Consider the following 24,337-nt stretch of genomic DNA (forward strand, 5'->3'; position numbering starts at 1 on the left):
ATCCGCAATCTCTTTGTTACGGGCTGCTGAGCGGGATAGCGCCGCTCGGGTCTCCCGCCATACCTTGTGGGCCCGCCGTAGGTGGTGCTGAACGGTGGGTAGTTCGATGGAACTCTCCTGAGACGGGAACAGGGGTGGCTGATAGCCGTATGCCGCCCTAAAGGGTGAGTGTCCCGTCGCCGATGATGGCAGAGTGTTCGTGGCGTACTCGATCCAGGAGAGGTGCGAAGACCAGGATTCAGGGTTGTGTAGGCAAACACATCGGAGGGCAGCCTCGAGGTCCTGGTTGGCCCTCTCTGTCTGGCCGTTGGTCTGGGGATGATACCCAGACGACAAACTGGCTGTGGCGCCCAACAGCTTGCAGAACTTCTTCCAGACCTGGGAGATGAATTGTGGTCCACGGTCGGACACCAAGTCCACCGGGATGCCGTGGAGCCTAAATACATGACGGACGAGGAGTTGTGCAGTCTCCCAGGATGACGGCAGTTTGGAGAGGGCAACAAAGTGAGACAGCTTGGAGAACCGGTCGACCACGGTCATGATAACCGTGTTTCCTCTTGACTTAGGAAGGCCGGTGATGAAGTCCAGGGAGACGTGCGACCACGGCCGCGACGGAATGGGTAGCGGCCTTAATAAGCCCATCGGCGGCTGGTGGGAGGCTTTCCCACACGCACAAGCTGTACATGCCTTGATGAATTCAGTAGTGTCTTTTTTCATGTCTGGCCACCAGAATCGCTGGCCGATTAAGGCTAGGGTCCTGTTAATCCCTGGATGACAGGCAACTCGATAGGTATGCCCCCACCGTAGGACCTCGGCACGCAATTGATTGGGAACAAAGAGTCTCTCGGTCGGGCATTCCGGAGGAATGGCAATTCCTTCCAGCGCGTCCATGACCCTCTTCTCGACCTCCCAACGTACCGCACCCAAGAAACAACATTCAGGTAAGACCGGTTCCGTCCCGGTCTCAGGAGTGGCAGCATCGTGCATCCGGGACAAGGCATCTGGTTTCTGGTTCCGGGATCCCTGGTGGTAGTCCACGACAAAGTTGAACCTGGTGAACAGCAATGCCCATCGCGCTTGTCGAGAGTTGAGTCTTTTGGCGGACCGAAGGTACGCCAGGTTCTTGTGGTCCGTCAAAACCTTGAACGGCTCCTTGGCGCCCTCCAGCCAGTGTCGCCATTCTTGCAGCGCCAAGACAATCGCCAGCAGTTCCCGATTCCCGACGTCGTAGTTGGCCTCTGCGGGGCTCAGTCGCCGGGAGAAGAAGGCGCAGGGATGGAGCTTCCCGTCTTCTGGCGACCGCTGGGACAGGACCGCCCCCACTCCTGAATCCGACGCGTCAACCTCGACCACAAAAGGCAAATCCGTATTAGGGTGGATGAGTACTGGTGGGTTTACAAACTGCTGTTTTAGTTTCAAAAATGCATTTTCGGCACCAGGTGACCACTTAAAAGGAACCTTGCTCGACGTCAGTTTCGTAAGGGGGGCTGCCCGTGAACTATAATCCTTAATAAAGCGACGATAGAAATTGGCGAATCCCAAAAATCGTTGTAGCTGTTTACGACTTTTGGGACTCGGCCACTCAACCACGGCCTGAGTCTTTACCGGATCTGCTCGTAATTGCCCTCCCTCAATAATAAAACCAAGGAATTGCACCGACTTAGCGTGGAATTCGCACTTCTCCGCCTTAACATAGAGTCGGTTCTCTAAGAGACGCTGGAGAACCAGGCGGACATGTTGCCTGTGCTCGTGCTCATCGCGTGAGAAGATTAGGATGTCGTCTAAATAAACAAAACAAAAGATATTCAGCATATCCCTGAGTACATCATTAATCAGACATTGAAACACTGCAGGGGCGTTAGTCAGACCAAAAGGCATTACACAGTACTCAAAATGTCCGAGTGGTGTCTTAAAGGCAGTCTTCCACTCGTCCCCTTCCCGTATCCTCACCAGATGATAGGCGCTTCGTAGGTCTAACTTAGTAAAAATTCTTGCGGACTGTAACGGGGCGAATGCTGAGTCTAACAGGGGGAGCGGATATTTATTCTTCACGGTAATATCATTCAAGCCGCGATAGTTGACGCATGGACGGAGAGTTTTATCCTTCTTCTCGATGAAGAAAAACCCGGCCCCTACGGGAGATTTTGACGGGCGTATCTGTCCAGTCGCGAGCGAAGTCGAAATATACTCCCGTAAAGCGTCCTGTTCCGGCTGGGACACCTGATAAAGGCGTGAACCCGGCAACGGTGCATTTGGGATCAACTCAATCGCACAATCATAAGGCCTATGGGGCGGCAATGCCTGCGCGCAATCTTTGCTAAAAACCTTACTTAGGTCATGGTATTCCTCGGGGACATGATCAAGACAAACGGGTTCTGGAGCTACGCTAACCGGTACAGTGGTAGCCCCTCCTGCCGACTTCAGACAATGGGCATGGCAGAAGGGACTCCAGTTCTCTAAGGCCGGCTTCTCCCAGTCAATATCGGGATTATGCGTCTTAAGCCACGGCAACCCCAACACTAGGGGAGCAGAACGGGACGGCATAACAAAAAACCTCCGTCTCTCCACGTGATTTCCCGAAAGTCTCAAGATCAGGGGACCGGTGGACTGTCGTACCTCCGCCAGCAGACGTCCGTTGAGGTCGAAAACCTCCTTGACCTCCTCTAACGTTTCCACCGGGCTTCCTAACGCTTCCACGACACACGGGTCTACGAAACAATCATCTGCACCCGAATCAATAAACGCGATTATCTTAAGACTCACCCCGTACCCTGACAGCTCTCCCGACAATTCTAGCCGTTTATTGCTAAGAATCGACCTCGACGATGGGCTTGGTTCGGTTCCCCCCGGTTCGTGCTTACCCTGATGTGCGTCCATTCCAGACCCCTGGGTCTCGTTGGCTCGGCCTCCCAGTCGAGTCAGGCGTGGAGGTCTTGCTGGACACGAAGCAACCCGATGCCCAGGTTGACCGCAGTAGAGACAGGCTCCGGCGAGCCACCGGCGACGACGCTCCTCGGGGTGCAGGCGTCCACCTCCAATTTGCATGGGCTCCCCTCCGTTGGCTGGAGGCCCCGGAAGGGTATGCGTTTCCGCGACGTCGACGAGAGTGAGTCCGGACATGTTGTTGACTGCCGCTCCCTGTCGCTCAACAGCACGCTCCCGGCACCGTTCCCGTAACCGGTTATCCAAACGTATGGTAAGTTCAATAAGTCCCTCAAGAGACCTCGTGTTGTCGCGGACTGCCAGTTCATCCTTAAGTCCAGTGTTCAGTCCCCGACGGAAGATACTACGCAACGCACAGTCATCAAAACCGCTCTCGGCGGCCAAAATACGAAATTCGATGGAGTAATCCGCGACCGATCTTTCTCCCTGTGCTAAATCTAACAACCGACCTCCGGCCTCTTTCCCCTTGACTGGATGATCAAACACGCGTTGAAACTCAACAACAAAATTGGGGAAAGAAGACCGAAGGTCTGGTCGTGCGTTGCTCACCACCATCGCCCACGTAGCGGCTTGACCAGACAGGAGGCTCATAATGAACGCCACTTTGGACTGATCACGAGCGTATGTAAATGGTTGCTGGTCGAAAATGAGAGAACACTGGTGCAAAAACTGACCGCAACCTCCGGGCTGTCCATCGTAGCGTGACGGGTGGGGCAAAACGGGTTCCGGGAGCGCCGACGTGGCAGTGTCTGAACGCGACAGTTCCGGGTTTGGCACTTCGCGAGAACCGAGCTGCACGAGCCTAGCAAACATTTCCTCACACCGGTGAGCTAGCCTGTCCACGACCTCTTGTAGACCGGCTAATACAGTTTCGGTTTGCCCAACCCGTTGCCCCTGGCTGGCCAACGCCCTTCTCACCTTCTCTGAGTCTGCGGGATCCATGGTCGGATTATTCTGTGACGACTCAGCAGAGTCGATGAAAAACAGATCCCAAAAATGCAGGCTTAGAGGAGGAAAACAATCTCGATTTATTCTTTTTGATAGACCGATTGCACAAAGCTTGCTCGCAGGCAAGACAGCGAAATTTACAGAGGTGTCCCTGCACACGGGCAAGGGACACGGAGGTAACTGAAAACATTTGCAAAAGGCAAGGACGAATTGGAAAACACAAAACACTTGCAAAAGGCAAGGAACGCGAATGTAACAAAAAACGCTTGCAACTGCAAGGAGAACTGACATAACCAAAAATGCTTGCAAACGGCAAGGAGAACTAACGTAACCAAAACACTTGCAAAAAGGCAAGGACTAGAAAAAACACAAAACACTTGCGACCGGCAAGGACGACACGAAATGCACACGGGATCAATCAACACGGAAATATCAACAAAAGGCGACGCGGAAACACACACGTGAATAAAACTTAACTAAAGACGACGGCAGATTCAAAAAACTTTACCAACAGGAAACCGCGGAGAACACTTGGACACAATGGTGAGCAAATAATAATCCGACAGCTGTCAGTGCTGTTCGGAGTCCTTTTAAAGCCTTGATTACCAACGCGTTGCAGGTGCGGCGCTGGGGAACGCCCCCCTCGTTACAGGCACTGAAAGAGACAAGCACAACAGGGCTGAGAACCGAACCATGACACATGGCAGGTTAATTGGGTGCTCCGAATTGTCCCTAGGTGTGCGTGTGAGTGTGGGTGGTTGTTTGTCTCTGTGTGCCCTGCGATTGGTTGGCAACCAGTCCAGGGTGTCCCCCGCCAGCTGAGATAGGCACCAGCAGCCCCCGCGACCCTAGCCCCCGCGACTCTTGTGAGGAATAAGCGGTCAAGAAAATGGATGGATGGAGGGATATATATATATATATATATATATATATATATATATATATATATATATATATATATATATATATATATATATATATATATATATATATATATATATATCGTAGGTCTAGTAATCGGTAATTATATTACCTAGAGCCTCAACTTACCTTCGCTTACTTCGCGGAGTCCCGTGATTCAGGCTCCCGCCGCTTGTCGCTTCTTCCACTGCTATATAAATAAAGATAACTTGACTAGCCGCTCTAGTTAGCCGCTCGATCCAGCCTAAATAGCGCGAGCTAACTCCTACGTGGCGCTCTTGGTAGCTGCTCAGGCTAACTCTGGTTTGCTCTGACTTTTGGCATTGCTTGCCGGGGGTTTTCGCCGTCACTCAAGTCAAGATGCTTGCTCTTTCACACCAAATAATAATTGGTAGTGGGCTTGAGAAGTTTGCTCTCTCTGAGTTAAGCTTCAAAATGCTCGTGCTTCGGCTGCATACTATTCTATCTGTCTACTTTAGCAACATCTAGTGGTCAACTTTTACACACTGTCCTTTAAAGCTTATTATTTTTTACTTTATACGTCAACAAAACTGAATTTTATTTTTTTTAAACTTGAAACTGCAAAATTCAGACTTGAAAGGAGTGGGAGATATGAATACACAGTAATTGTTTGAAAAAAAAATCAAATTAATTAAAATGGATCGTTCAGTTCAATTAAACACATTGATGATAATTAACATCTTGTTGCACTTGTGACTAGTACAGTGCTTCTCAATTGTTTATTTTTGTTAACTCCCAAGGAAGAAGAAAATATTTCACATGCCCTTCTCAACTCTCAGCCATGACTAAATTAATCGTATTACTTGTCTTAAAATAAATAAATAAATAAATAAATAAATAAATAAATCTCCGTATACAGCTGCAGAGGAACTAATATTCCTTGCTTACTCTTTAATGAGAGTGTCACTGCCACCTGCTGTAGTGGATATTATTTTAGGAAGGTAAAAATATAAAACATACGAAATACAAAACATGCTTCCTAATTACACGCCTCACCTGGCATGCACCATACCCCCAGTAGCCCCGCCTATCTATTTGACTTGAGTGGCGTGAAAGAAAAGGCAATGGAAAAATAAACTAAATAAATAAATAAATAAATCAGGATTGGTTTGCAATCCACTAAGCATTACAATGCAAACTGTCCAATTCTTTGTATTCTTGTGGTTGTGGCGATTATGTTAAAGCTAATATTTCCGATTCTCACGAATGCAACATGCCGGAGCGCCGCTGTTCTGCTCCACAGCTACTCGTCACTTTCCTACTTGTGCTCGTGTTGCCTTGCACATGGAGGGAGCAACCGGGCACGTTTTGTAAAATATGAAAATAGCCAGCCGCGAAGCAAAAGAAAAGTTATTAAACGCAATGCTTAAACGTTAATATATGTGATTGAACGGTTATTCTCTACACACGGGAATTTGACTGGAAACCGGTGAGCCCCAGGAGAGTCTCGCTTGTTAGTTAGTTATGTTGTTGGCGCGGTTTCTTTCAATTCGGTGGGAAGCACATTAAAATGAGCACGAAAGACGTTCTATCGCCCCTTTTCGGACCAAACTAGATGTGGACAGAATCGGTGATAAGGGAAGGAGCAGACGCAGACGGCGAAAGCTAAACACGTCTCGCCATCCGACGGGTGGTCGTCAAACGCAGCAGGATCGACCTGAACTGAGGTAATTCTGCTTCTGTGCACTCATATTGACCGCTTGTCATGTGTCTTGTGTGCCCCCCATATTATACAGTATTGCTCCAGACTAGTTTCAGCTAATGTACTGTTTGGAAACCAGATATGAAGTCCAGCCTGCTCATGTGAGATGAAATGGCGTGCATGTGTAAAAGAACCTCTCAGCCCACCACTCGTGGTGTGCACTGACTTGGCTAATCCATCAGCAATGGGGACAGGACCTTTTATTTGGGCTTCTGTTCTGTTTAATGTTCCTTCGAAAAAGTACGCACTGCGTTCTGTCATTAACGCTATCTAACATGTCTGGTGGGTCAGCCTAGTAGCCTACGGGGAGTGCATATTTTATATTTGTGTTGACGGTAAGGCTGAGCGTTTTTACCCCCCTTCACTATTGTGATTGCGATTTAATATGCTATACGTACTGTTTTTCAAGATTCCTTTCTCATGTGTTTTAAAAACACAAGCAATAAAAATCTGAATTACAATAAACAATACTGTACACTAATATTTTGGTCTTATAGGTTAGTTAGGCGTACGCTAAAATGAAGGCAAATTAATATCAAAGACTTACTGTACACATTTAACTTGCAGTCTTGTAGGTGTTCACTAATTAAATTATATCAAACAATTGTGGCATGAACATAAGTCAGTAAATTTAAGCAGATTTTTTTTTTTTAAATCTGAAAATTGGATCAGTTACATGTGTTTTTTTTGTTTGTTTTTTTAATGGAATGTGTTTGCGTTGTTAGCACATTGGAGTTTCATGTTAGGGATGTCACGATAAGGGCAATATCGTGATATCGGGCTATTAAAACTGCCACAATATCGTCGTCGTCATGTTCACAATATTTAAAAGGAACACATCTGTTCAAAATGTCAGGTTAATTTACATTTGTGCAGTTCTAGCACCCTCTAGTGGCTAGTTTGTTAGTGCAATTTAATTTTCATTCGGGATGTTTTTGCCTTCTATGTTTAAAATCTATGCTAATTGTCAGATGAAGGGGGCCTAATTTGCTTGTGAAGCGATCAATGTGTGCTTGAATTAGCAGCTAAGTGCCTCAACATTGTTATTAGAGATTGTAGGTGGTTTATATGCATTGCTGTTATTGTGTATGAGCTTTTTTTTTTTTTTTTTTACAATATTGTGATCCTTTTTAAATATCGCCAAATGGCACAAAATACACAAATTTGAATAAACATGAATAAAAATAAATAAATCTCAAGAAAGTGTGTCTCGATGATCAAGAAATTAGCCCATTCCTTGAACAGTCAGCAGTCCAATTAAAAAAAACAAAACAAAACTGACATTACACCTAATTTATTTGGAAAAACCGACAGTGTATATCATATATTTCTATTTGCCAGTCTCTTTTAAAATAATCAGACTTCTAAATAAGGCCTTGGATCCCTGAGCGACTGTGGGAAAGATCCTCTTTTCCCCCCCATGTTATTTGATCCAGAGTTCTTCAGGCATCTGATGCTTCATACCACATATTAGATTAGGGTTTAATCAGATATACATGGAGGTCCTTTAATTCCTCTTTAACTAACCGGTAGTCAGATTAATCAGAACTGTTTAGTGGCATACCGTACTTGGTCACACAAACCTTCTCTGTGGATACAAATAGTGTATACAAACACAAATGGTCTGCATCACTTGATAATTTAATTGGGAAAAGCCTTGCTTAAAGGCAGTTTCAGCAAAGTATTCTCAGGGGAACAAAGTGTTTGCCAATTATTTTCCTTGTGCAACATTTCTCAACCAGCAAGACTAATTACTAATTTGATTCAACCTCCAAATCACATTGCTGAGCTACTTCTGCCATGATTACCAGCAATAGTTGACGAGACATGCTACATTGCGTTATGCTGTCAGGGTCATGTGTCGGTATGTACTCCGTGCAACAGGCAGTGTTTGGGTTTGATGAATGTAAATAAATATGGGCACTGAAAGCCATGTTAGCATTCCAAGCATATTGAGGCTTCATGTGATTGAATTCAGCCGTTTAAGTGTCACTTTGAAATGGAGGTATAAATCTACTTGCATCAGCTCTCTACTTTGCTGCACCATTTACTAGTATTGCTATTAAAAATTATGCAGCCATATGTATGTGTGCATAGCATACATACAAATGTGTTTATGATGACACCATGATTGTTTTGCAACACTGCTTGGATGCTAATTGGCCAAAACGGAGACAATATGTTCCACCAAAATCATATGGAGTGCTTGGCACAGTTTGCAAAGTAACTGCCGTTGGCCTTTTTATTTTTATTTATTTTTATTTTTTATTTTTTTATTTTTAAACATTGACTTTTATAAACTCATGATGCCGTGTCAAAGAGTTTGATGTAACCTGTAAGTTATCTTTTTGTCAATTTTCGGCTTTTAGAGATTCAACAAGTGTAAGTTCACAACACACTGGTGTTTAGCTTTGTAAAATTTGACTGACATTTATTCCAGTAAATGACACTTTAAAGGAACACTTTACTTATTGATCCATTTTTAGCAGCAAAAAGTTGCTACTTTTTCAATAATTAATTTGGTGACGTGATTATTTTTTTATGTACATTTAATAACTTTTAAACCGATGTTAAAATGAATCGAACGCCGGCATGTTTGTTACACGTGACTAAATAACCCGGATGTTTACGTCACTAGTGTGTAAACGCTACACTATGGAAGCACTATGCAACGCAGCCGTGCATCTCGCGTCAAACCCGGAAGGATTAAACCTTATCGCTTCGAGCCAACACGACAAAATAACTCTACCGAAGGAAAGTCTGCCTTGGATGTGAAAGTTGTGGCGCCAGATGGTCTTTTCGGGCACAAAATAAACTTTGACGAACGAGTGAATCAGGCGGGGGGTGAGTGGTGTTCGTGCGGGAGCTGCACATGAATGGACAATCCGCAAATGAATGTGTGCTGTCTGGAAATGAAAAAACTCGAGGATCGGTTCCTTGCGGACAATCTCAACTGCATCCTGGAACATCAGACATTCAACATGGCAATACTAAATAGACATTCTCAGGATAGCTTTGGTTGCGATGAAAGATGTGAAGAAGAAAAGTCTTGGAGGAGCAAATATCCAACAGGTAATGTGACACACAGTACGAGCAATGCAAAACGTGTGGAACTGACGAAATATTTCAGGAAAAAGAAAAAATAGTAAAATTAAATGTATCGTCGTTACAGCACCCAACCTCCCCTAGCTGTTTTTTTTTTCTTTTTTTGCGGAGCGTCCCACTGCGGTCAGGCCAGCCGCCACTCGAAAAGACGAAGTCAAGCCAGCCGCCCCAACGATTGTTAATACTGTGCATTACGGTAACGTGCCGACGTGCCCCTGCGTTGGCCACCTTCAAATGAATTATGAAATAAAACAGTCCGTGCAGTATAATAACGAATGCCCCCCCACCCCCGAAACATGCCTACCTTTCGCTTTACATTTGCTTCGCTTCTCCGAGATCTTTCAGTGGCCGTAGGGAGACCTCGATTTGTGCCGGCTGTTGTGAGAGTGAGCTCCGTGTTGCTAGCAGAAGTAGCCGCCAGAGATCCTCCATCGGCTTGATTATTTCCCACGTCTGGTTCTTTAAAGATACTCGGTACTGCGTTGGGCTTTAGTATTAGGCGTGTGGCGTACCCCATCTCAAATTGTAACATATTTTGTATGTAAGTCCTCATGCCTGAAATGTTCGCTGCGCGCACGCCTGCTTGTCCTTCTACTCATGTCGGTTTTTTTTTTTTTTTTTTTTTTTTTTTTTTTTTTTAGGGGGTCTCGCGGGTTTTTCCTTGCCGACGCCTTGCAAAATTTTGCAATACACAAAGGCATAAGTGACAGTTTGTGTCCTCCCCGTTGTTATGTCTGCGTGAACTACTGTTCGCCAAGCGAGTATACACACTAGTGACGTCACCACTCGGGGGCGTTGCAACACGGAAGTACTTCTATGTTGAAGAAAAGTTAAATAAATCAATATAAGGGTGTATTCTTCAGCTCTTATGCATTTTTCGTAGCTAAACTAACTATTTACTGCCGATCAAGCCATACATGTAAAATTAAAGGAGCCTTCCTTTAATATGTATTATTAGGCTTATTGAGAGTTCCTTTATTGTACAAATAGATTATTTTTCTATTCTCTCTTTCATTTACAAAATGTCCCGATCTACCAAAGCTTTCCTTGTTTGTTTCTGTCTTGGAGGTCATGCACAAATCCAGCCTTGACCTGTGACCTCAAGCTTTAGATACTGCTGCGTTGTGAGGGCAAGGCATGCATTGTGTTTCTTTGCCTCCACTTCTTAATTATGCATAGTACGAACCAGGCTGTCCTCAGAAGTTTTTCTATACATGCAAAGAGCTACAGCCTTTCCAAACCTAGTGTGAAAAAGCATCTCCCTCGTGGCCCCCTGTCCTCCTTGTAGCCTCAGAGGGTGCCGTGACATTCCCAACGATTTGCCAGTCTCCTGTAAACAATCCTGGCATTGACACAGCCGCTGATTAGGAAGTTAAAGTATTCTCACATAGGCAGGCACAGTGGTGAATAATGAGATCAGGATTCAACAAAATGGTTTCCATTCATGACTTGTTCTGGCAATGAGGTATGTTAAAGGAGAACACTTTTTCAGGAAGCTTTATAGCTGGAAATATATCAGTTTGTGTCAAATTCAGCAACATTCCCTTTCTAATCTCTAACATTGTCATATTCCACATGAGTTGACCAGTCACCAAATTCATTTATTAATTTATTAATTACTCTGCTCTCTGTGCAGAAATGCTCTGTGGCTATACCGTACGACTGCACTTGTGCTTATTCTGTCTTTTAAAAACATTCTGATACCACGACACTCGATACCAGCCTTTCTACATACTATGCTATTATGTTCTCCCTGAGCATGCAGCATGCAGTGTGCAGTTTGATAAATTGTCTGTGCGTGCTTGAAGCTATTTAACTAACACAAAATAGAGACTTGTCCATTGTACTGTAAATATGAGCAAACAAATTGCATTTATTTGGCAAATGTCTGCTAGCTTAATGCTAACATATAACGCAAAATGCTATAGAGTGGCTAACAAATAGCATTAAAGTATTTAAAGAATGTCCCTCAAGGGGAATTTCAACTCACATTCCGAGGTATACTTTTCATCACACATAGAATGAGGTCACACACATACAGGTATGAATTTTGGGACATATCGCCCAGCCTGACTTCCCACTCAGTGACTGTGTCACTGTCATTGGTTGTGTGCTGCAGAGGAACTCATTTTCAGCCCTGGAGTTTCAGGGCTCAGACCGGCCCACTTTAGTTCACATGTTAATGAACACACAACATTTTACAGTTTGTTTAAAATAGATGAGCATTCCCTCCAATAATATTTATATTGTGTTTGATTAAAAATGTAATTTACAATTGAATGCTCTTACAAGACCACGGTCTTTTGTTTATTTGAACAAGCATGTGAACATAAAATGTGCATAAAAAGGACACAAAGAAACCAATAAGCAATACATATGTACATTAAATGGGATATAGTGTTAATTTCGTCAACTAAAACTAAACAAAAATAATTTCATCAACGCACATTTTTCACCTGACTAAAGCTAGACAAGATTAAAACCCTCTTTGATAAACAATAACTGTGACTAAATCAATATGTGTTTTCGACTAAGTAAGACGAAATGAAAATGTACTTCATTTAATAAAAACTGGACAAAAATATATGGACATTTTAGTTCATGAACAAAAACGAGACGAAAATTACATATGATTTTGTAAAATCCTGTCTCTGCTAATCTGTCTGTCACTGTGACACACAGTGACACACACCCCTTCAAATCTGCAGCTAGCAAGCGCAACCTGCACAAACATGGGACAGACAGGAAGTGGATTCACTGTGAAATGTTTTTAAAAAAACCAACAAAACAAAACAAAAAACCAAGCAAATTATAGCAATGTAACATTAATCCAACGGCTATTACGTTCCAATAATGTTAATCCGAACGTTAACTAATGTTGGCTAATTTATTAGCTTGTAGCATGGAGCCACTGTCTGTAATTGTGTGTGAATTTGTGTTTCATCAAAAAAGGTGAGAGAAAATTTGATGTGAAATAGTCTTAGATCCAAAATGTTGAACATAATCTACCGACAAGATAAATATACAGCGGTAAAATGATTGTCCTGACTAAAAATAGACTAAATCGTTGACAGTTTTTGTTGACTAAAACTAGACGAATAAAATTACGTTTTCTTGGACTAAAATGTAGACTAAAATGCTATATTTATAGTCGACTAAAAATGTACTAAATAAAAATGGGATGAGGTTGACTAATTATGATAAAAGCTAACAGGTGTGATTGTAACTAGACTAAAACTGAGACTAAATTTAAAAATGGCTGATGAAATTAACACTTACGGGATAAGACATTTTACACTTCACAAGGTACACTTACCAAATTAAGTTAAACCAGCAAGATTAACCCCGGGTTTTCACTGGATGCGGTTGCGGTGCGGTTGCGGTGCGGTGCGTCTTGACTGCGTGCTCCGGACGGGTCAATTTTTTTGTCAATCCACACCGGCTCCGCACAGCTGCGGTCCGGCAGCTCCGTCGCCGCCCACTTCCCAACGTGTCTCGCGGGACCGCGCGCGCGCGATCATGTGGCATTTCACAACGAGAGGTGGACTTCTTTTTATTTAACATTTTCTTCTTCTTCTGCTATGAGATTCCATGCAGCATCCTTTTTTTGGTTGTCCTTGTAAAGTAATATTAATAACGAGAGTCGGGTCAGTGCGGGTCCACTCTTTATTTCTGTCTTCCGCGTCCGGCTGCCGCTCAGTACGGCAAGCGAGACGGGCACAACAAGCAATCGCGAACATCAAACTCACAATACATTACAGTCCTTATAAAAAGGAATGCCGTGTCATATATTATTTTGTGGTTTTCCACCTCCAATATAAACCTCTCCTCGTCCATGTTCGCTGGTGTCTAAACCGTGAATGAGCACATGGCCCGGCGACGCCCACGTCACGTTTTGCTGAAAAACTTGAGAAATAGGAGCTGGCGAGTGTTTTATTCTGAAAGGTAAACGGAAATTTATTTTGAAACTGCCTCGGTCTTCCTGTCCCGCTCGATGTGTTTTGTGCTAGCTTGCCATTTGCCGGAGGCCTACCGCTGCGGCGTCCGGCAAAAATAGAAAATAGGCTATCCTTGCGGAAGGCTTGCGGCACGCCGCAGGCCTTCCGCAGTCGACACGCAACGCACCCGCAAGCGGTGTAAACTGCACCATTCGAATGAATGGAATCTAATTGCTTGCGTCGCCGGACCGCACCGCAACCGCACCGCAACCGCAACCAGTGAAAACCCGGGGTAAGGCTGCTGGCACTGTACTTCCTGATAGTACTCTTATTTTGAAATGTGTTATCAGCACTTCTGGTGCACACTACTGAGCTGACTGACGCTTACTTGAAGAGAGCAACGGTAATCGTAGGTGCCTTTCCTATCATGCTTCGTTGCTGTTACTAGTAACACTTGTGATTGTGTTTTGCCTCTTTTGTTATTTTTGTACAGACAAAATTTAATACAGTTATATTGTATATTGTTTCTATTTGTGGATTCAAGTTTTTTCTAATTTTGATATTAAATTATTGTAACCCTTAGTAACAAAGGCAGGCAATTAGTGCTATATATAATTTAATGGCCTGATTGGTGTTGTAGTTGATTGACAATGAGACAGTCAACATGGATGATGACGTGGATTCTCTTTATTTACGGGCTGATTTAAAATATATGCGTGGGCTGCTACCTGTGTGATTTTTAAACAAATGTGTGGGCTCCTGCCTGCTGATTCGTGGCCCCAAATATAGGATGGCCCACTGGGAACTGTCCCGCCTCTCCAGATGGCCCAGTCCGGCTTGTGACTGACTGGCAACCATCTCAGGGCGTAATCTGCCTTTTTGTCCGATGTCATCTGGGATAGACTCCAGTACCTCCACGACCCTGAATAGGGTAAGCGGTGTTGAAGATGGCTGGACAGAGAGCCCTTACATTACTTTTTAAATTCTCTATGGAGATTAGGAGATATTATGGATAGTTTTTCATTTTAACTTTCCAAGTGTGTCCCTCGTAATTCTTAGTGTAACTTCAAAAGCTTTTCCTAGTGTAATGCTTTTCTGCCCTTTTGGGGTACTTTCAAGATGGAGGGCTCTAAACATCAGAGGACCTGCCAGGCCAAGCCTTGTAAAGTTGTTCACACATGCATTCGATGGACAGCCACTTTCCAATGGCCTCAATACTATTCTGTGAATTAGGTTGATGGGTGTCATGATGGCTGGGTGCATTAGGGTCAATATTTCCTAGCCTGTTGTTGCAGTCTGTGAATCCTGTATTTGTACCCAAAACAAGAATTAGGGCTGTGCAATTATGGAAAAAAAAAATAATCATGATTATTTTGATTCAGATTGAAGACACGATTAATAAAAACAAGTATTCATTGATTTTAAAACTTCATTTTTTTTCAACTACTAAAACTCAATAACTCAACACACTATCATCATTTGGGATGCACCAAATGAAAATTTTTGGCCAAAACCGAAAATGAGAAATGCTTGGCCGAAAACTGAAATGCAGAGGAAAAAAAAAAATGCAATTTTTTTTCTACTATCATTGCATTTGTTGTAATGAATTAAAATTACATTATTTAAAATATTTATTTAGCACTGGCATTAACAAAGCACAATATAAACTGAAATGCGTCCACACCACAGACATGTTGGGTAATGGTAGTATAAATAAATTTCCTCACACGAGCCAATTGGCTTCGGGAATGGACCGCAAAGTCACACAGCGTCCTGTAGTTCTGTAGTTATCCGGAGATAGGTAAGAGTTTATGATTTTACAACTGTTGAGGGCTGTAATGCTAGCATTAGCTAAAGTATTTAGCGCGGCGACCGGAATGCCAGTGAAAAAGTGGAAGCGCTTGAGTATGGGGAGAGATTTGTCTAAAAAGTAGTAACACAAATTTGTGATTTTTCTTGTGTGTTTTCTGAGATCCACAAATACATCCATGATTTTCACATGTTTTTCAGATCCACCAACATTTTCTTGATTTTTCACGTGTTTTCAGATGCATAAATATATCCACGATTTTCACGTCTCTTTTAAATTTTGTGTGTGCATTTTCAATGACTTTTGCTTATGAGTTGTCGAAAGTGCGTTTGTGGATCGTTGCGCACTCGGATTTATTTTTTCGAGATTTCGATATTTTCACACACACAAGGCCTCAGATATTCACGTGTATAAGGCCCGATCCTCCTCCATCTACAAGGAGGCAGTGTTGCTGTCTCCATTGAATGGGAACAAGCCGTTTCTCGTTGAAAATTGGACATTGAAAAACCTTCCATTATACATCTATTTTGCACAAGTCGGGAAACAAAATGCGACCTTAGTTTGTTTCCCTTTAGCTTGTTTTGCCTTCACTCGAGTGACACTCTTCTTCTGCTGTGAAATTTACTTCTTTCGTTGGTCAAAGGACAAAATGCTTTTGTTCGAAAATCTTTGGAAATCTTCAAAAATAACGTCACACGGGGGAGTTGCGAGGGCAGTCAACCATTGTACTGTATTGTTGATTGTCCCCTTGCATTGTTATTCGGTAAGATGACACGGCACTGTGTGGCGGTGTGCTGTTCTCAGTCAAAACAAATGTTGTATGAGTGGCCAAAAGATAATAGGGCACGTAAATGGACCGCTTTCGTCTGTGTGGGAGAATTTCTGCTGACAGAGAGTGCCGACTTCTTGGTTATACACAAGAAATCCGACCCTGGTTGAGGACTTGCAGGCATGAGAACTCGAAAGACTCAACTGAAAGATGATGTGTGTCTATTGGGTTCGCTGGGCTGGGCTGGGTTTCCTGTATATAATAGGACCTCATGGTGTCATTGCTTTGGCTTCATGGAACTGCACTAGAGCAAGTTACGCCACAATTTGTGTATGGATGAGCAAGCTTGGGCTAAACGTGTATGCTTGCACTCATGTTGGAGCTTTCGCACAAAGTGGCATCATTTCTGAGGAGCCTCACGGAACGAGACTGACTCTGACAATACTACAATGACGAGAGAGGGAACCTGGTGTTTGATGGAGAAGTAGCCCAGCTCTATGTTTCAGATACAGAAGCTGAGGACTTTCACTTTTGAGGATTGATCAAAAGTGACATGACATTCTTAAACACTTAAATAAAATACAACTAAACTCAGTTTTGCTCCACTGCCTTGTTCAAAACATACGCAACAGGGCTCTACGCTAACTTTTGCACTGGCAGCACTGGTGCTACCAACTTTCAGTCGGTCGCACCACACAGATTTTGATCGCACCCTTTTTGAGGGAGCTACAGCATGCTAGTATTTGCTGAAGTTAGTCTCAATTTGCATACCGTAGTTTCAGATGATGTAAAGACTGACAGTGACTCAACATTTAGCTGCAAAATATTTTACTGTAACAAGATTTGCCTGCAATAAAACAGGTCAATTATTTTATATTGTCCTACTTTAATAGAAAGTGAAAAACTAAAATGGAGGATAGAAGCCTAGCCTAGTAGATGATTAGGTATTGTAATCATTGTAATAAAGTAAAAAAAAAAAAAAAAGTGATTTCACACCTATCATTCTTAATGTATGGCAGCTTTTATACAGTAATAGAAAGCCCATATTGTTTAGATATTTGCAATTATTAACGGTTAATGCATTCATTGTCTTTTGTCTGTCTGAGTTGGAAATGTCCGAAGTATTTGAATGCAGCGCGCTGCTCGCCGAACGCTGTCAGTTGTTTACGCTCCCGTGGTTAGTTGCTAACGCAGAAGAATTGAACGTATTATGCAATGACATACTAATTAACAGACTAATTAACTTTCTTAGCGTCTTTAATTGGCAATTAAATCTAATTTCGAATTGGCGTTGTGTTGATAATGGACGTCGACAGTAGGGGTGTGACGATATCTTGATACGGCGATACATCGCGATATTTTCTCTCACGATGGGTTATCGATATGCCTATGCCAAGTATCGATACAGCCGCTGTAACGGCTCCATTGTTCCTTATTGCGCAATTACTTGGCGGGCCGCAAGAGGGAGCGCCTCATAAGAGTGGCGGGGAAATGTGCGGCAGTCTTCAGCCGAAGAAGACCCAAGTAAACAAAACGCCGGCTGCATACAAGTCAGATGTGGATATATTGATAATGTGGAATGGATACATTTCGGATTTTATCAAATGGAATAGAGAAGAGACGGACTTGGGTAGATGCAAGAACTGTCTCACAATAGCTACACTGGAAACATGACAAATATGACTTAGAGCGGCATCATCGAGGACTAGACTTGCTAAAGGTAAGAGCTAATTCTCTCTCTGTCTGCTAATTTAATTCTCCAAGGGCAAAGTTGATCACGCACAGCATCTCTGTGTATATTTGCAATCGATTTCCACCCGTAAAGCGTAGTTGTGAATGATGGTTTTCGCTACGTGATTTCGTTAGGCGTCAGGGGCACGAGGGAAATGTCTTGTTCGTTGAGTTTAAGCAGGGGCAATACGACACGAAAAATGCAACGCTGTGATAGTTACAAAATGAAATGGAGCTCAGCTAAAGCTCCCCGAATGTCGGGACACCCTCCCGAACTTCCAAACTACACTAGTGCAACAAGAAATGAGTAATGGCAAACTAACACACGAGAGCGGAGGCTCGCTAACAAAACGAAGGGAGAAAAGAAGACATACAAATAGCCAGACCACGACTGAAGACAACCAGGTAAAATAACCGGTCATTTCACTGAGAAAAAGAATTCCAACCTTGTAAGAGGAGATCGGGGCTAAACTAATGCATTTGAGTCGTCACCCCGGGTTTACACCGGTTGCGGTTGCGGTGCGGCTGCGGTGCGGTGCGTCTTGACTGCGTGCTCCGGACGTGTCAATTTTTTGGCCAATCCACACCGGCTCCGCACAGCTGCGGTCCGGCAGCTCCGTCGCCGACCACTTCCCGCCGTGTCTCGCGTGACCGCGCGCGATCATGTGGCATTAAAAACAACAACAAACACACAGAAAGTCTGTGCTCAACAGAGAAGCAGAAAGAGAGGTGGACTTTTATTATTTTGTGGCTTTCTACCTCCAATATAAACCTCTCCTCGTCCATGTTCGCTGGTGTCTAAACCGTGAATGAGCACCTCGCACGTTAACTCCAAGCCCGTCTACGCCCACATCACATTTTGCTAGCATGCTTGCGAAATAGGAGCTGACGAGTGTTTTATCTTGAAAGGTAACTGGAAATTTATTTTGAAACTGCGTCGGTCTTCCTGTCCCGCTCGTTGTGTTTTGTGCTAGCTTGCCATTTGCCGGAGGCCTACCGCTGCGGCGTCCGGCAAAAATAGAAAATAGGTCTATCCTTGCGGAAGGGCTGCGGCACGCCGCAGCTGAGATGCAGTCGACACGCAACGCACCCGCAAGCGGTGTAAACTGCACCATTCGAATGAATGGAATCTAATTGCTTGCCGGAACGCACCGCAACCGTACCGCAACCTCACCGCAACCGCAACCGGTGTAAACCCGGGGTCACGAGTAGGTCTTACCAGCGAGTCAACAACGGATGGACATCTGTCTTTTTTTTCTTTCTTTTTTTCTTTTTTTTTTTTTTCTTTTGACCATTTCCACGCATTCCATCAGTGATTGGGACCTCAAATCATACGTGCTGCTCTTTTACTTTTTTATTTTAAAGAAAAGCATGAGCTTACTTTTACCTGTGTAAGACCCTCTGCTGCAAGCTACATGGTGCATTCTTGGTACTTTCACAACTTAGGGAACTTGTAAACGCGCCGCGGCATTCTGCATATTAATCGTTCACAATCACTCACAGATCAATAGATTATTAAGTAATTGTTAGTGAGCAGCTCTAAATTTGAAAAATTTGGAGCTAATACATGTTTTCGGTATCGGTAGGCAGCATACCCTGGGCAGAACAGCCCTAAGTAATATAATATATATGAAGGGACAGTGCTATAGCAATGATGTACTCAACATATCTGACATTGTAGTTGCCAGTGGGTGTGAGTGATATGACACTTGATGTCTTTGCTGTATGGCAGATGGTTGCTCAGGAATCTGCTTCATAAAATGTGCATATATTGTACCTCTTGGATTAATAGGCCCAAACGACAGGATTTATGCCACCATTTGTGGAATGTAGTTCTGGTCAATGCACTTATGTGGACAGAGAGCAGCACAGACAAGACATTATTCTGGGCTCATTAATCAGAGGAAGGGGAGTTAAGGTAATGTAGACATGACAAGCATGGAAGGACCCAATCGCTGAACCGTGAGTTTGTGTAAGTCTATCTTTCTGTCACGCTTCAATCAAACATCTCTCTGGTACGAATGATCTCACAATCTTGATGTGGTAATAGGGAGATTTTACATCTTTTTGTGCATACCTTATCTGGTTCTGGATGTTTTCTTTCTTGGTGATATAGAACGTGACAATTATGGAATTTGTGTGTGTGCGTGTGTGTGCACATGTTTCCTTTTTTTTTTTTTTTTTTTTTAAATAGTTTTTAACTGTTGCATAGTGCATACATGTTACTTTTAATTGTTACACCACTATAGGGAGCCACATTTCTTCACATCTTCTAGTTTAATTTCCTACAAAGTTTGACATGCTAGTATCATTACAATGGAACAAAAAAATTGATCGGGGCTAGGTTTCTTAATAATGCATGTTGTGTGAAGTACATTTTCAATGAGAAGAGGATTAGGCCAAAAGTGGAGCAGCCAAATGAAAATCCTCATAGCTTTAGTGATGTCCAGTCTGCCTGTTTCAACAGCTTTCACTTACCATGTGGATGTGGGCATAACAAAAGTATTAAATCAGGGCTGATTTGGCACAATATCAGTGTAGCATCACAATCCTCAATTTCACTTTGGTGGAAATGACCCTTATTGGCGAGATGCACACCCCTGTTATGAACATTGGGGCTTTTGTTATTTATTCATTATTCATTTGTTTATATCATGGTATGAAATGAATCCCATTGCAGTAAAGTTGCCTATTGTGATTTAAACTTATAATGGAATGGAAATATCAAGGGGCGGCACAGTGATTGAGTGGTTAGCACGTCCGCCTCCCAGTTCTGAGGACTCCGGTTCGAGTCCAGGCTCCGGCCTTCCTGGGTGGAGTTTGCATGTTCTCCCCGTGCCCGCGTGGGTCTCCAGGTACTCCGCTCTCCTCCCACATTCCAAAGACATGCATGGCAGGTTAATTGGGCGCTCCGAATTGTCCCTAGGTGTGCATGTGAGTGTGGATGGTTGTTCGTTTCTGTGTGCCTTGCGATTGGCTGGCAACCAGTCCAGAGTGTCCCCCGCCCAGTGCCCAGAGCCAGCTGAGATAGGCACCAGCACCCCCCGCGACCCTTGTGAGGAATAAGCGGTCAAGAAAATGGATGGATGGATGGATGGATGGATGGAAATATCAAGTTATTTTAAATGCGAAAAGTCAATATTTCCTGTTAATAAAGGCACACAGAATCAGATTATTCTTCTCCTTTTTCTTCAAATTTTGCATTTTTATGTAAACAATAAACTTATGGCCACTTTTGCTTCTATGTAATGAAATTTGACATGTAACATAAATATAGCCGCACCACCTTAGCAAAGCTAAATTGATTAAAAAAAAAAAAAAAAAGGTATTATTTTGAGACCTATCATTGCGTAGATCTTAAAACTAAGCGATCTAGGGATTAAAATAGCAAACAAATGCAAAATAGCTGTTATAAATTATTAATTAGGGATGGCCCGACACTTTTTAGGAACCGAGTCTGAGTCATCTTATTTTTGAAAATCTGGCAATTCCGAGTCACAATCCGATACCTCAGCATTGTATTAAGGAGAAAAAAAAATAATAATCTATGTATTATTTGGTTAGCATTATTTTGAAGCTAGCCTTAGCACTGGTGTGTTACATTGAATTTGTTTCCAGCTTTCTTGAGGCAGAAAAAAAATCCTGTATCACTATCATTATGATGAGTCGTTTCACCACTTGTTGCCAAAAAGCTCCCCTACATGCGACTTGTGATCCACAAGGTTTTCAACTTCTCTGGTGCTATTATAGTGACTGTGGACCGATTAAGTGAACTGCACGGTGGCTCAACAATGATTTCCAACTTCATAGTGTCATGCTGCAAGTGAAAGTGTTCAATGGATTACCTACAGGACGTGATCACAGTTAAGTTTAAAGAGAGGCTCGACACGTGGAAGTCCCAAAAGAAGCTGTCCACGTTGTGTTGCGAGACAATGTGAAGAAAAAAAAAAAACCCTGATAAAAAGTATGGAGGAGGCCAAGCGTCCCAATCTTCCGTGTGCATGTACTCTAACTGGCTGTGAGCGAAGGCCTGCTTGCTCAAAGATCTGTATTTGATGCTGTGGCCTTATGATGAAAAATAGGTCCTTTCCAACATTCATCATTGGCCAACGGACATGCACAAACCAGCGAAAAGACTGGCACAGAATGTCCCAATCTGCTGGAACAGCACGCTGTGATGTGCGCTCTCATCGAACAAAAGCAATCCAATGGAGTTTAATTTATGGTACAGAAAACAAGCTCCCCGACAGCCTTAGTGTGAGTCAGTGGAATTTATTCGAGAAGGTAGTTGAGCATTTATTTTATTTTATTTTTTTTTCAAGCTGTTTGAAGAGCTGACCCGGCAGGTGAGCTCCACTGATTCATCAGTGGCAGATGTGATCCCTGCTGTCACCACTCATCTGAGAGTTTTGGAGGAAGACTATAGGAGGATCCTGGAGTCAGATGATGAAAAACTTCCGACTGCATGCTGTGACTGTGAGGAGGATTTTCGCTGACATAGAGACAAATTCACTGTATTGCTTTGCAACAATACTTGAACCAAGGTAGATTTTTGTGTGTGGACGGAATTTGCTCCAGAAATGTCATCTTTTTTTGCCCTACATTTATTTGTATCCCTAAAAGGCAAATGAGGAGAACCCACCTGCCCGAAAAGCCACGGATGGAGTAGGGCAGCATCCATCTCAACAGAATGTTGGCTGAAATAGCAAAGGGCCGTGCAACATCTTCATGGAGTGCTGTGAAAAGTGCTCCAGTGTTCGCTGCTGCAATAATGCAGCTGGAGACATACCTTGCAGAAAATTTACTTGTGTGATGCCAGTTCACGCTGAAGAGAAAGAAACATTTTGCATAAAATACCTCTTAGCATCGTGCAACAACATAGACTGAATAGTTCGCTACTTCAGTAGCCCGGCACATACCATATTTTCAGCACTATAAGGCACACTTAATAGTCCTTAAATTTTCTCAAAAATTAACGGTGAGCCTAATAGTGAGGTGCGCCTTTTGTATGCACAGAGTTCCAAATTCTGTGTGTTTCAACTTTTTTTGGTTGCTGTGTCCATCCACCCATCCATTAGCAGATCCGCTTATCCTCACAATATTTATATAAATCATTTGTGAATTACGTTTGAGGCTAGGAAATTCGGGTTGTTTTTATTAATGTTGCACAAGACGCGGCACTAGCTGGTGCGTTTCCATTATCCTTTTTCGCAAAAATAAAAGCGATATTGTACTATTTCGATAAAGTACAATTTCGAATTGTCGGTGTTTCCATTGAAGAGAGTTTCGCTTCTGAGGCGCAATTCTTGGAATGTTCGTCTCGCGAGACCTCGCTGTTCTGTAGGAGGTGCTCATGATGTTTACGGTAGACGGACGCCCGGTGTAGTTATATTACTTAAAAAAAAAAAAAAAAAAAAAAAACAAACACAAAAAAAAAACCCACTCACCCCTCATCGGGTGGTTTCGGGCATTTAGTGTTGTTGTTGTTGTGTATGTCCCTCGGCAGTCGGCAAGCAGTTCTGACACGAAAGCGAGTGGCCGCGTTACTTCCTACTTCCTGTAATCCTAAAATGTTTTTGTTCCCATGCAGAAGCTGGGGAAAGGGCTGTTTACAAATTGTCAAAAGTTTCTGATGTTTTCTGCTAAATTAACCAGACATGGCAGGACAGGATTTCAAGCTCTCCTCTCCTTCAACTTTTTCGATGGTCTCGCTCGATTACACCTCTCTCTCTTTTATGCTCATGACGTGTAGTAGCCGATACAAATCACTTAAGCATGTAAAACTAAAATACAAACCCGAAATTAATCATTCTCAAAACAAATAGTAATTGCAAGTTTAATAAAAAAATACACATAAACAACGTGTTACAGTCCTTTCCTCCGTGACCGGGCGGGTGTCACATGACTACTAATGCACAAAAAGTGTTTCCATTACACTTTTGCAAAATATTTCTTTTTCGATACGTCTCAAAAACCACCTCATGAGAGCGCAAAAACTTTTTTGCGATATTTGAGTTTTTTTTGCAAATCTGGTGTTTCCATTACCAGCTTACTTTTGCGAAACATGCCTTTTGTGCAAAACTGAGGGTAATGGAAACGCACCTACTAGCAAGCAGCTAGGCTAAAAACATGCCCCCTAGTTACGAGTAGTGTTGTTCCGATACCGATACTGGTATCGGCAGAGGTGCCGATACTGCATTAAAACAGTGGTATCGGTGACTACTCACAAGTAACATGCCGATACTATAAATTGCAGCATCATGCGTCTTGCTCGTGCACGACATTCACTGGTATGTCACATGTTCACTACATGGCGATCTAAGATATCCTATTGGCCCTTGAATGCTCTGAATCAATAGCAGGACAGCTTTTTCATGTGGAGGAAGAAAAAAACGTAAGTATCGGTATGGTATCGATATCGACCGATACTGCAAAACTGGGTATCGGTA

The 24,337-nt window shown here is 43.2% G+C and overlaps 1 protein-coding gene across 5 annotated transcripts in view; it reads left to right on the top strand.

Annotated features, from left to right (window-relative positions):
• The first annotated feature begins 6,067 nt into the window (after positions 1-6,067).
• Positions 6,068-24,337, top strand: part of arhgap32b (Rho GTPase activating protein 32b) — a 111,020-nt gene continuing 92,750 nt past the window's right edge. For 4 of the 5 annotated variants that reach the window (XM_077504092.1, XM_077504095.1, XM_077504096.1 and 1 more), the window contains exon 1: positions 6,069-6,500. The gene's annotated coding sequence lies outside the window, so the exon portion shown is untranslated. Of the gene's footprint in view, positions 6,501-24,337 lie in introns of all 5 variants that reach the window. The other variant, XM_077504094.1, reaches the window with a different exon arrangement.

The sequence above is a fragment of the Festucalex cinctus genome, chromosome 18 (genome assembly GCF_051991245.1).
Source record: "Festucalex cinctus isolate MCC-2025b chromosome 18, RoL_Fcin_1.0, whole genome shotgun sequence".
NCBI lineage: Eukaryota > Metazoa > Chordata > Actinopteri > Syngnathiformes > Syngnathidae > Festucalex > Festucalex cinctus.